At 45.8% G+C, this 13427-nt stretch overlaps 1 non-coding gene across 1 annotated transcript; it reads left to right on the top strand.

Annotated features, from left to right (window-relative positions):
* The first annotated feature begins 6129 nt into the window (after positions 1–6129).
* Positions 6130–6201, top strand: trnad-guc (transfer RNA aspartic acid (anticodon GUC)). The gene has a single exon. It is a non-coding gene; the product is annotated as a tRNA-Asp (tRNA).
* The last annotated feature ends 7226 nt before the right edge of the window (positions 6202–13427 follow it).

The raw sequence follows: 13427 nt of genomic DNA, 5'->3' as shown, positions 1-13427 counted from the left end.
GCAGCACCTGACTGGGGGGCCCTACGCTGCGTGGTTTTTGGCTCAACTGTGTTTCCGTCTAATTGGCGTCAAAACGGTGGGTTTCATCAATGAAGGTGGTGTGTGGCTGAGCGGGTTGGCAGTCGCCGCCTATGACTGGAAGGTTGCCGGTTTAAATCCCACAGTCAGCAGAGTGACATCACCACTGGACCCCTGAGAGAAGTCCCTAAACCCCCAACTGCTCTAGTCTCAATAAAAGGTACATCTGCAAAATAAGCTGAATTTAGGATGTGATCCGCAGCTGCGTGGCTGCCATTCCCACCTCCTGATGCCGCCCCGGATGGGGATAATGGCCCACATAAACGCTGATGCTTATTAGCCCTGAGAGATGCTGCGCACCCAGCAGAAAGGGGCCCTAGTGACGGCCGGGATTAAGCCAGATACACACCACACTCTGCTCCTGTCCCACACTTTCATTCTCCACTCTCCTGTGTTATTCATGAACTCCAAATTACACTCAGCGAGGGTGCAGTTGCTCATCTCCCGCAGCCTGCTGTCCTGTCTGTCTTCTGAAAGCTCTCGTCCCACAGAACATAGGCTTCTTCCCAGCTAAGTAAATATTTCATGATCACACTGAAGCAGTAGTGGGTTATCAGGCCTGAAGTGATATATTCCTCCCCCACAAAGTATGCATGGAGACACTCTGTGTGTCTTACTTAACGAAGATAAAACTCCCCCCCCCCCCCCCCCCCCCGTGAATTTTGCTGAGCTCAATGCTCTGGAGATGACGGAGATCGAAAATTATACCGGAAATGTTCCATATGTCCTTACAGATGTTTCCTTTGCCTTCCTTCATTGAACAAACCCGTTGTCGTGGGAGAGAACTGCACAACCCCCCAGCTCTCTGTGGGGGAATGGGACCCTGCCTATGCCTTCCTGCCAATCCTGCCAAGTTTCCCCTGTAAGTTGAAGGATCTCCTAACAGGCCTGCATGTAGATTAATGTCATACCCAGGACAAAGCAATTGCAGGTTAAGGCCCTTGCTGAAAGGCCCAACGGAGTAGAATCACTCTGGGCATTCACAGGATTTGAACCAACAACCTTCCACTTGCTTGCACAGATCCCTAGGCCCAGAGCCACCACTCTGCCCCACAACCTCAAAAAAATCCTAGAATCGCCCCCAGCCTGAGGCGATATTCGAGCTGCCAAGGTGCATTGAGTTCAGGTTTACCCAGTGTGTGCTTTACTCTAATCACAGCATACTGGGTTTTCGCCGGGGCAGATGTAGGGAGTCAGGGGTTTCGGGGGAGGTGCTTACTGGCGGTCTGTTGACGAGCCAGTAGGCCTGTTCCTGACATTCCAGCACGATGCGGTCCGCCTTGCGCCTCTGTTTGGCTGCCCTGGTAGGAGCAGAGCAGTCGATGGAGAGTCAGAAAGCATACTGGGTAATTAGCATATAGCGGTAATCACTGAACTGCAAGGTAGGGTTTTCATTTTTCTGTTTCCTTTTTCACTTAGAAATGGATTTCCGACTCTAGTGTTTAGGCTGAGGTCTGATTTAACAGATAGGAGGGAAATTATGACCACACACCATGTTACTTTTTAATTTAGGTAACATCATCATCCTCTTAATACGAGATTTATTCATCCATTCTCATCTGTCCCCTTGTGTGCATTTATGAAATTGATTTCATAGCTCGATGCGACAGTATTCCCGGGCTGGGGTGGGGTTTACCTGAGCTGCTCCTTCGCCTGCATCACCACGAAGTCCCAGGTGTGGTTGATCCGTTTGTGCAACATGTTGTAGCTGTCCTGCGGAGACGATGTTTAAATGCGACATTGCCAGGTCGCACGGCTGGCTGCGTTGCTGCATGGGTTCACGTTATGACTCACAGGCCGAACCCCTCCCAGGATATCAGCTGGCAGTGTCGGATTCACAAACCCTCTTACTGATGAGAACCTAAAATGCGTTGACCCTGACGCAACATGGCGGCAAGTTGGTGGATGTCTATGTGCGATCCTACTATGTGCATAATTGGTGGGAGGTTTTCTTACACAAAAATGTTCTGAGGGCAGAAGGAAAATGATTGGTTCGGATAGATAACCAATCAGATTGCAGAGGAGGCAGGACCAAGACATCTGATTGGTTGCTCCTGCCTCCTCTAGTTGCTCGGATCCACCTCATGTACAATCTAATTGGTTATCTCTCTGAACCAATCATTTTTCCTTCTACCCTCATAATATTTTGTGTAAGTAAAACTCCCATGAGCATTCAGCTATCACATGATCTCATCAAGCAATGCTTCAGACCAGCGAATAAGAATAGCATTGAAATGTACATAAATAAAAATTTTCTCTTACCTTTTCATAGTCTATCAGCTGCCCTTGCTTTCTGATATTCTTCTTAGTCAAATAAATCGCTTTAGAAGAGCAAAAGAAAGACATGGCAAGAAACTGTGTTTTTCTATTATTCTAGTAAAGGGAAGTAATGATGTAATAGGCGAGCACATGATTAATAATTGGTAATCACCGTAATCTAGCTCGGAGGCTGGCCACTGCTGAGAGCTCCAGAAGTACGGAGTCTAGCAAAAAGGAGATGCTGTCATTTGAAACTATTCAGAAGCAGCGTGACAAAGGTGCTTTGTGATTTAACATGTCAGGGACAAGGCGGGTGGAAGGCATTTTGCTACTTTAACTGGCATTGGTTCTCATACATCAGTGTTTCCCAATCCGGTCCTCGGCGACACACAGATGATCCACGTTTTTGCTCCCTCCCAGCTCCCTACCAGACAGTCTACGTTTTTGCACCCTCTCAGCTCTGGAGCCCGGACCAGATTGAGAAATACTGTCCTACACGGTAATTCCGCAGTCTCTCCAACGAATAGTTTCGATATGCGTGCCCCCCCACATGGCCACCACCCTCTCGCGCTGCCCTCCATCTGAAGAAACCGTGGTTTTAGGTTACCTGGAAGCGATACGGCGTCTCGTCGGGCCCCAGGACGAGCGTCCTGGGGTCCTTTAGGGGGTAAATGTAGCCGTGCTTCACGATCAGATTCCCCACATGAAGTGCCTCTGAAAACACACAAAGTGGTCACTCATTTCCACGTAAACTACTCAAAGCTCAAACAAATCCACTACTCGTAGCCCAGATTTAGGCATAGTAATTCTCTAAATTTTTGTCAGTGGAATACAGTAGAACACACGATAACTAGAAACTGAGTAGGCATATTATATTTTATTTTACGGTATAGCAAGTAACTGGAAAAAACGTTGACATGGTGCACAGAATAAGCCGCGGGGATGGTGCATTCCTCATCGGAACTATAATTAATTACGAGTAATTGGGACTTTCCACTTTCCGGCTGCCTCCGCGGCCATTGGCAGTCAGGCGCTCCCGGGGGTTTCAGACCGGCGCAGCAACAGCGCTGCTAGGGGGAAGCCTAGTGTTTACAGGGAGGGGTAACTGCTTACCGGGGCAACAGGTTTTTTGCCCATTCAAGTCTGTTAATGCATCTGCCATCTACTGCCTAAAAGTCCCCTCCTTTCCATTCCGACTTCTTTTCCAATCTGGGCTGTAAATCAGGGAAATCTGCTCCCTTGCTATTTAAAACCTCATCTGCATCGCCCGGGAATTCAGGACAACAGCGTCTTGCAGAAGTGCATAATGAGGGAGACGGATAGCGATATTTCTCCAGGCATGACTGACTGCCTCTGGCTATCAGCGAAGTTTGCATCGGGACTATCAAACCGTACAGCTCAGCATGCGTAGCGGCGCGACTCGGGACTGGCCTACAGATTATTTGTACTAATAGCCTCTCAGCAGAAAGATAAATAATTCAGCAGATAAATTGACGCCAGGGGAAGAAAATCCCAAAAGCTTCAGGCGAATGGGGTGTCTATGTTATGGACAAGCTCAATTCTGACATTTATTAATTCACAGGCTCAGCAATATCAATGGAACAGAACATGCTTCTGTCAGACACGTGAATTGCATATGCTTACACATAAATGCAGCTAGGCTAATCTGTTGTATGGATGACAAATTCTATTACTTCATTTGTATTTATTATTCAAAAGACTCGTTTATTTCTGTTATTTTATTACAAAAAAAAAAAAACCTGATGACGTCTTTCGCCAGCAGGGGCGCCATCGTCGTCACGAAGGGAAAAAAACAATCGATTAACCTCACATAAGAGCACCAGGTAACGCTTCCCTACATACTTCTCGGCCCTACCTTCTTCCATGATGGAGTACTTCTGAATTAGCCACTCCACGATATCATTTCCTGGGAAGGCATAGCGAGGAAGGCATCTAGTTAGAGTCGAGAAATGCATTAAGCCGTCATAAATCAAAAACGCTGAACTCGATAAATAAATTACATAAATAAATATGAGCGCAAGGAGATCGATGACAGTCTTAATGCACAGGATTCCCGAAGACCGCCGATGTATGGGCTTTCCTGTGAAGGGCTTAAATGACCATTAGGACCCGGCCCCCGGGACACTGCACGGCCGGGTGTAAGACAACCCGGGCGGCATGAAAAATTATTTTTAAAAAGTAAAATATGTATCGTGCACCTGTCATCGCATGTGGAATCACTGTGATTAACAGTCTTTGATTCTTCATCTTTATCCCCATGTCGGGATCTTGCATCGCCACAATGACTTGTTCAATCTGGGATAAGAAGAATAGTCAAAATCGTGAAATCAAGGTGACGACAGACATAGTGAAAACGTTCAACCTAGTAATATAATAATTGCTTAATGTGTGATTTGATATGTAATCGTTATATTCATCATTAAATCACCGGAGAGACACACTCATATATTTAGGCATATATATAAGTAAACTACAAGGTTTTTCCTCTGACTATCTTAACTGCACGTCAAAGACGTTATCGGATATTCCCGACTACAGACTTTCGGTTTGATCATTTATTCGCGTTATTAATTCGGCTCCTGATTACATTAAACTAAACATGCTCAGATTGTTACAACCTTTGCTTGTCGGTTATTTTTGGGATCTTTCTGGATGGGCTCAAGGCGGGGTCTGTAAGCACAAGCAAACTGCCAGCACTTTTGTTTTACATGAAAATAGTTTGATGTCGGCCTATTGCGTTATTGTCTGGCTATAATTTGGAGGCAATATTAAACAATAGGCCCATATATTGTAAATATACATGTTGTGTTGTTTTGTTGTTATCACAAACGTATAGCCTGATCATAAATTTCATGGATACCTGGATGTTGTATGTTCCATTATATTTATGAATGAATGATTTATGTGAAGTCTGGCTTAGATTCGAGAATTAATCATATAGATTAAAAAAAGTTTTCATTTAAAACTTATCTCATATAATAAAATCCTCGTCCGAACGAACATATGTCAGAATGAAAAAACATTTAAATTATTTTTGTGATGCATCAGTATCAATAGCTACAACGTCATAACAGATATAGATATAATGCGGTTCATACTTTTGAAGTTGATGCGTATCTCCCGAAAAAAATCAACTCCAGAAGAGTCCGCGTCTGTAAATGCCTGAACTTCGGAATCGATCCTACCTTTGTTAGGCGCGGCATCTGTGTCTTGCAGCTGTTCCCTTGGATAAAGATGTTAATTGTCATGCTTACAGCATCTCGATCTCCGGCGTTTGTGAAGTTGGGATTGATGCTGTCCTGTGTTTTTTTTTTCCTTCCACACTTAAGCTCTGCTTGTTACTGCCCCATAGCGGAGCGCAAGTGAAACGGACTACCGGAGATTTGCACTGTTTTTCTGTTAGTGTGTATAATCAAAATATGACTCAGTTTGGCCAGTTAGAAAAATATGATAATAGAAAAGTATTCTTTTCCTCTCACTTTTTTTTCTTGATTTAATTACCGACTTCACGTACTTACACTGTGTCCCGTTGCACGATGTAATATTGCGAAACTATGATTTTGTGGCAGTGTTTTGTAAAGGAATTTTCCGTTTAATCATCGTCTTAGTATAAAGCTATATGGTTGTTCTGGTATCAGTGGACGTACATTATGTATTTTTTCTTCTCTTGAGCACCATGGTCATGACATGAAGCTCAGTCATTGATTACTCGCAAATGTTAGTAGTCATCCGCTGTTTATCTTGAAGATGTAAAAGTAGTGCGCGTACATCTCCTCGTTAGTATAGTGGTGAGTATCCCCGCCTGTCACGCGGGAGACCGGGGTTCGATTCCCCGACGGGGAGAGTCTGCATCTTTTTGCCTCGGTCTCAAAAGGCACCAAGCTAGAACCGGCCCCGTGTTAGTGGAAACGGGGCTTGTGACTTGTACTCATGCATAATATTCTGCGGGTCGCTCAGCAGCGCAGCATATGAAACTAGACTCGGATTGTAAGTGTGTGGTTTTGATAATTGATGTATGGATGGATGGATCCTTAATAAGAGATATAAACAATAAGGTCCAGTCGCCAACTAATCATGTAAAATACGTCATAAACTCATGGTTGTTAAACCCAGAATAAAAATGAAGACGTATAACTAGGAAAGTCAACTTGCACATTTCAATTTTGGTTCGATATAATCACGTTGTCCTTAACCCTCCAGTGCAGGAGGGGACGGTAATGCGCATCGAATGTTTCCGAACCTGTGTGTGATACAACCGAGGAAGAGCCGATGACTTCGGGGGAGGAGGGGCAGGCGACTCGGAAGAAAAAGCAGCAGAACCCAATGCAGCCTGTAGCCCATTCAAAGGCCTACTGTTGGACCTCTGCTTATTTTGCAATACGTCTTTAGTACGGACTGAAAAATGTCCGATTTCGATGAGTTTGAGAAGCAGTTAAGCGAAAATCGGCAAGGTAAGTTTGGCTTTGAAGATCGGTGTATGCTCCCTGTTTTAGGGTAATAAAGTGGCCGGCGTGTCCTAGCGCCGAGGATGGTGCGGAGGGCACTTCTGCTGGTTCCGAAAAGAAAAGCGCGGCTGGGAAATCGGTGCCTTTTATCCGAGCGCTCGCCGATTCTGAAACCTGCCCGATTCTTCTTCTCCCAGCTGCCGCAGGATCCCCGAAAACTGACCGCTTTGGTAAATCAGTGACATTCTTTGCTTGGCATTGTTATAGAGATCGCTAGGCCTGCATCCATCAGTGCCCGGCGTACATAACATGGACATTTCAATGAAACGTTATTGGGGTGCACTCGATGTGAAAGCCTGCGGTTTTATTTATTTAATTATTTACCATTATACACTTGGATCATAAATTGTGACCCGCGTATTTTCATTCGCAGTAACACACTATGCATGGATGTTTGTTGCAAGCGTTATATTTTCAAGATCACGTTTAAAGTTTTATGCAAATAAAAACGACCGCGACCACTTGATTTAAAGTCCGCACTTAATAACAGTGTTAGTTACTTGGTTTTTAAATACTACGACGAGTTTTCTATATAATGATATGATTTTGTCTCTTTCCGATGCACAATAGCCTTTCCCTTGGGTCCGAAATGCTGGCCCTGTCATCCGTACAGAATAAGTCTTTCTCACACGATCGCCGTTTCTTCATGATGTATAGACTCTAAAAATCAGCCGCGTTCCCTGGAATCATAACAACTGCTTTTAGGTCGTTATTGCAAAGTCTTGCACCTGTATCTACCTTTACAGCGGATAGCAGTAACTAACAATGATGTACAGTTATATAACAATACACATATAACTTCATTAAAGTGCAGAGAATCCAGTAAACTGAATAAACTTAAGCCATACTAACGCAACTGAAATATACAACATGCGTTACAACGGAGTCGAAAGTAGGATTGATTTATGTACCTATCAAATGGCAATCTTGTCATATCAGCTCCTTATCACTAAATCACTAAAATGTCATTCGAAACGACCTGATTCGGCTAGACGAGCACTAAGTGCCGCCGTGTTTGATAAACTAGCAGTTCCAGTCATTCATATCTGCGCTCTGACTATGCCTGCGATTGCGGTAATTGGTTATTACCGATTTACGTAAGATGCATTGGCCGCTCCGTGTCTGTACTTTTGCAGCGGTGCATTACCGTAACGCTGTTATAACTGATGCATGAAGCTGATTCCTCGAGCAGCACCTGCGTTTAAATGCTTCACTGAAAACTGCACCTTCAGGGATTTATTTAAGCTTCTATATGAAGGACCTGCTGGGATAGAAAGGTGATATTTTATTGCTAGTTTAATAAAGTGCTGTCTGTCAGATTGAAACGATATTAATTACCCATCCATCGTCCAACCAGTTATCTTAGTCAGGCTCCCCTGGAGCCTATTCCAGGCAAATTCCCCATACAGAGAGCAGAGGCAAAATTCAGGCCTCCAGACTCGGAGGCGTGAGGCAACTGTACTCACCACTGTGCTCCTATATCATTAATTAGTCTGGTTATGTTTTTATTGTTTCACAACAGACTGACATTCAAGGGGATGTCCTTGTGCCCTTGAAATTATTAGCCATTGAGAGATGGGTGTGTTTGTTTCAGGAGGGTGTGATTGAATATGTGAATTGAATGGAGGTGCTTCATTCTGGTGAGGAAACTGGGGAGTTAGACCCCGTACCACATCTTGGTCTCCGTAAGTGACTTTTAAGGCATAGCGCTGGGTCAGTCAGCATCCAGCACCCCAGGGAAGTTGGTAATATGATTACTCTGTGACTCATGGGCTTCAAACCCACAACCATCCGGACACACATTCATAATCCCTCTGAGTTACACATCTTGGATTTATCGAAATGGATGGTAGGGGGGCAGTCATGTCGCTCCGCCCACCGTCTCACTGGTACCACGGTGTCGTCCCCCAGAGCGGGAGAAGGAGCGACACAAGAAGCGTAGCCGCAGCCGGTCTCTGAGCCGTGGCGAGAAGCACCGCCGCTGGAGCAAGGACTCCAGGGGGCGGAGTCACGAGAAGCGCAGCAGCAGCCGCGACCGCAAGGGTCGTGACCGACGGAGCAGCTCACGCGAGCACAAGAAGCACAGGTACCCCCCCTCACGGTCCCGGTTACAGGCACTGAAGCTGATATCTAGCATGGTTTGAGGCCTCTTAACAAGTTTCTTTCACAATCAACCAATTGGTTTCTTCGTGGTGGGAAGGGGGACTGTACCCATATTAAATTTTAACTGGCGTTTATAAGTAGCCCCCGCCATAGCGATGGGACCTCAAAGCCAGCCTAAAAAGTGGCGCATGGTCACACCCTCATGACCTTAAACTGCCTGCGATCCAAAGTTAAATGTAAACATTCTGCCATCTGTTTGTTTTTGCCAGATTCTGAGTGTTTACACTGTATTGTTTGGGGAAAACAACCTTCTGTTTTGTGTTTGGGCAGCTACTCTCCTCGGAGAAGCCGTAAGAAAAGGACATACAAGTACTGGGATGTTCCCCCTCCGGGATTCGAGCACATCACCCCCATGCAGTACAAGGCAATGCAAGGTTTGGATGCGACGCTTCCATGTGTGCTAGTTCAGTATTGCAAGGTTATGGTATATTGGTTGCAATGAAAGCATTTATTCTGGAGTGCCCTCCTCCCCCCTGCTGGTCAAAGAGGGAATAACACTTGGGATGATTTCAGACAGTGTGAAGAGAGCTTAAACCTAGGGGTTAGAAGCAAATGAAGGCGACGATCCGGATGTTCTGGCCGTCCCTGGTTGGGGTCTTGAAGCCCTTTCTCCTCCCCACAGCTGCAGGGCAGATCCCCACGATAGCTTTACTGGCAACATCCACCACCAGCGGCGTGGCAGTGACGCCCACCCAGGTGCCGATGGTCGGCAGCCAGATGACCCGGCAGGCCAGGCGGCTTTATGTCGGCAACATCCCCTTCGGCCTGACGGAGGTGAGTCCAGGCAAAGTCCCGCGTTGCCTTCTGTCATGCATACTGGTGTCATGTGTAGCTCAGTGAGTTAGGACACTGAGCCGGTCACAAGAAGGTTGTTGGTTCAAATCCCTTGGGCAGCAGAGTGATTTCACCATTGGGCCCCCGAGCGCAGCCCTTAAGCACTATTTGCTCTAGGAACTGTCTGGTCCTGCTTCTTCAATGAAATGTATGTTGCTTTGGATGAAAGTGTCCGCAAAATAAATAGATAAATGTACTAGACTTGTCAGTCATTTTTTTTCTCGTTTGCCTGTTTTGATGTCTTCAGACGTCTGCCTGTCTTCATTCAGTGTGTCTGCCTGTCTTTTTAGGAGGCCATGGCGGATTTCTTCAATACCCAGATGCGATTGGCTGGCTTATGTCAAGGTCCCACCAATCCCGTCCTCGCTGTTCAGATAAACCAGGACAAGAACTTTGCCTTCCTTGAAGTAAGAGTCTTTCCTGCCTAATGGCTGCTGTGTCCAGGCGGAGACCGCAGCCTTCCCTGATTAACGACGTTCTTCGTTCTGCCCTAGTTTCGGTCCGTGGATGAGACCACGCAGGCAATGGCCTTCGACGGCATCATTTTCCAGGGTCAGTCGTTAAAAATCAGGCGGCCCCACGACTATCGCCCCCTGCCTGGCATCTCAGAGCAGCCCGCCTTCCACGTACCAGGTCCGTTTTGCTTGTCGCCGTCATAACCTTAATCTTTATTTACCTTTGAAGAGCCGATCGGCAAGGCCAGTTTTTTGTACTCGTTACGGACTGACTGTCCTTCGCAAGCTGCGGATGTCTTGTCATATAAAGAGGGAGACTTTCACTTTTATTTACTTAATGTTGTAAATATTTAGCAGACAGTTTTATCCAAAGTGAAGAATGTTTTTTTTTTTTTTTTTTTTTTTGAGAAATCAGGGTCAGCCTGTCCCTAGAGCAAACTCGCCGGCCCAGTGGTGTGATCACCAGTGATGTGAACCAGTGATCTTCTGATGATAACGCTGGCATCCTAACCAGCTGAGCCACACACACACACACACAGCTCAGTCACTCACTTCTTACTGTTAACATAGGGGTGTTGTGTGGCTCTGTGATGTTTGCCCATGAAAAGAAGGTTGCTGGTTGGCAGGGTTGGCAGAGTGATTTCACCACTGGGCCCTTGAGCAAGGACCCTAACCCCCAAATTGTTCTAGGGTTGCTGGCTCCTATTCTAGTTAAAAATTCTGGACACACCTACTGAAAATGACTTGTTTTTCAGCAAGATAATGACCCAAAGCCCACCTTGAAGGTTATGCAAGTAGCTTATTACCTTGTGAACTAGGAAAGAGATGGTCCCCACAGCCCCCCAACCTAAACTCTATAGAGCTGGTTTGGGATCAGTTGGATGAGAGTAAGAGTAAGGTAGCCAGCTTGCGCGCAGAACTTGTGGAAACTCGAGGACTGTTGGAGAAACGGTCCAGGTGGGTACATATGTTAGCTGGTTGAGTCCGCAATGCTGTCATCGAAGCCAATGGCTCCTATTTTGAAGAGACAAAAATTTTGTCTTTGCAGTACTTCATATGCATAACTTCCATGCCCAAAGGCCTTTTACTATAAGGTGAATAACAGCTAAAATAGAGACAAATGCATTAAGAGCAGGTGTGTCCATACTTTTGACTGGTGCTGCATGTGTCAGCATCTCCCATGGAGAGCAAGATGGGAGAGACAAAAAACAGTCGTCAAACTGCCCCAGTATTTAGGTATTTTTTTGCTGGAGTTACATTTATCTGATATTATATAGGAGATAACGACGTCATACTGATTTGAAGTTGGCTTATTTCACTCGCGCCGTTTGCTCGTGGTCATTATCCGGCATGTTGACGGTTTGCTGTGATCGGCCGGCTTTGGGCGCCGTGCCGCTCTGTCTGCAGGGGTCGTCTCCACCGTGGTTCCAGACTCGCCACACAAGCTCTTTGTCGGAGGCCTGCCCAACTATCTCAGTGACGATCAGGTACCCCGCCCTCAGTCTCTGTCGCCGGGGAGCCGACCCACAACCCTCCTGTGTTTCTGTCCCACTGCTGCACGTGGAACTCAAGCAGGCATGCACACACACGCACACGCACGCACGCACGCACGCGCACGCACATACATACATAAAATAAACACTCGTCTCTGTGTAACTGATTAGTAGGAAAAGAAAGCCTGTCAAAGTTACCTCACCGCTTAAAATTCATTACAAGATACTGGGGGGTCAAATGTCAGCATCATGTTTAAAGCTAGCTGCTGAAAATAGCCGCACATTTGAGGTTTTTTTTTTTTTTTTTTAAAGATATTCATGGGATTTATTAAACATTTATTAGACATGTAGGTAATGAGTTGACAGTTACATTACGCTCATTGTTTATCCAGCTGTAAATTATGAAGATATTGAGACCCCGCTAATGTAAAAGGTACGTTTCCCAAAACCTCATGTTATCGACTTGCATAGTTGGAACCATTCAGTTGTTATCTAATGTTGTTAGCAAATAACCTTATTAGCAACAAAGGCTTTGGGAAACGTGCCTTACAGCTGGCGGCTTGCCAAACCAGTCACGTAGCCAGTCCCTGTGCTGCCTGTTGCTGGGTACCCTGGAATATTTGTATATCGGGTTAATTGCTGAGTGTTAGTCGGATGAATCAGCCGCGTCGTTTTGCTGCATGAAAATTTAAAATCGAGTCATCTGCGCGTCACCTAACTGACGAATACCTCCACATTGCCGTACACCTGTGTTTGCCCAATCCCAGTCCTCGGGGAACCGCCGACTGTCCACATTTTCGCTCCCTCCTAGCTCCCAGCCAATCAGGAACACCGAATACCTGGTACAGGTGTGCTGAGAGGAAGCAAAAACGTGGACTGACCGGGGGGGTACCCCCGAGGACTGGGCTGGGAAACACTACCATAGACTGTGCTTGAAATGTGGGGGAGATCGACCAAGTCCCCAAACGCTTCAGTATTCGCAGACGTGCCGTGTCTCACGTCCATGTCCGCACACTGAGAACGATGACTTCACATCCCGTTAACAGCGATGGGGAGCTGCGGAAGAATCGTTCCCTACATTGCTGTGTCGCTCGAAAGGCAGAAAATACTTCGGACCTTTTTCCCGGTGAACGATTATCAGCTTCACTGGAGTTTTCACATCGTGCCCCATGCCCTATTCTGTTATGACGTCAGTGATGGATAATATTACCATAACAACATGCACAGATGAGGTCGTCTTACTCTGAAAGTGTTGAAAGGGTCACATTTTAGACATTTTCTACTTCTCATTAGCATCTTTTATGATTTTTTTTTTTTCTTCCTATATCGCCACCCCACTGAAATCGGCCCATTATAGACATAATCCATACAGGCATTTAATAGTTTACCTATTTATTTTGCAAAAGTTAATCGCAAAACGTTTTGCGTCCACCCCTGCATTGTAACATTTTGAGCTCCGGTGTCCCACTCACTTTAGCCTAAACTGTTAAAAATGGCAAGACTCAGCCCACAAGATAGTGATCGCGGTTTCAGTGAAAGGTAAGTGAGAAGTGCAGTCAGTTTGTTTTTCTTTGATTTTTTTCCTCCTTTTCGGATTGTCATCGTAATCTTTCTTATCC

The sequence above is a fragment of the Brienomyrus brachyistius genome, unplaced genomic scaffold (assembly GCF_023856365.1).
Source record: "Brienomyrus brachyistius isolate T26 unplaced genomic scaffold, BBRACH_0.4 scaffold1416, whole genome shotgun sequence".
NCBI classification, from domain to species: Eukaryota; Metazoa; Chordata; class Actinopteri; order Osteoglossiformes; family Mormyridae; genus Brienomyrus; species Brienomyrus brachyistius.
This window is presented reverse-complemented; position numbering and strand designations above follow the sequence as displayed.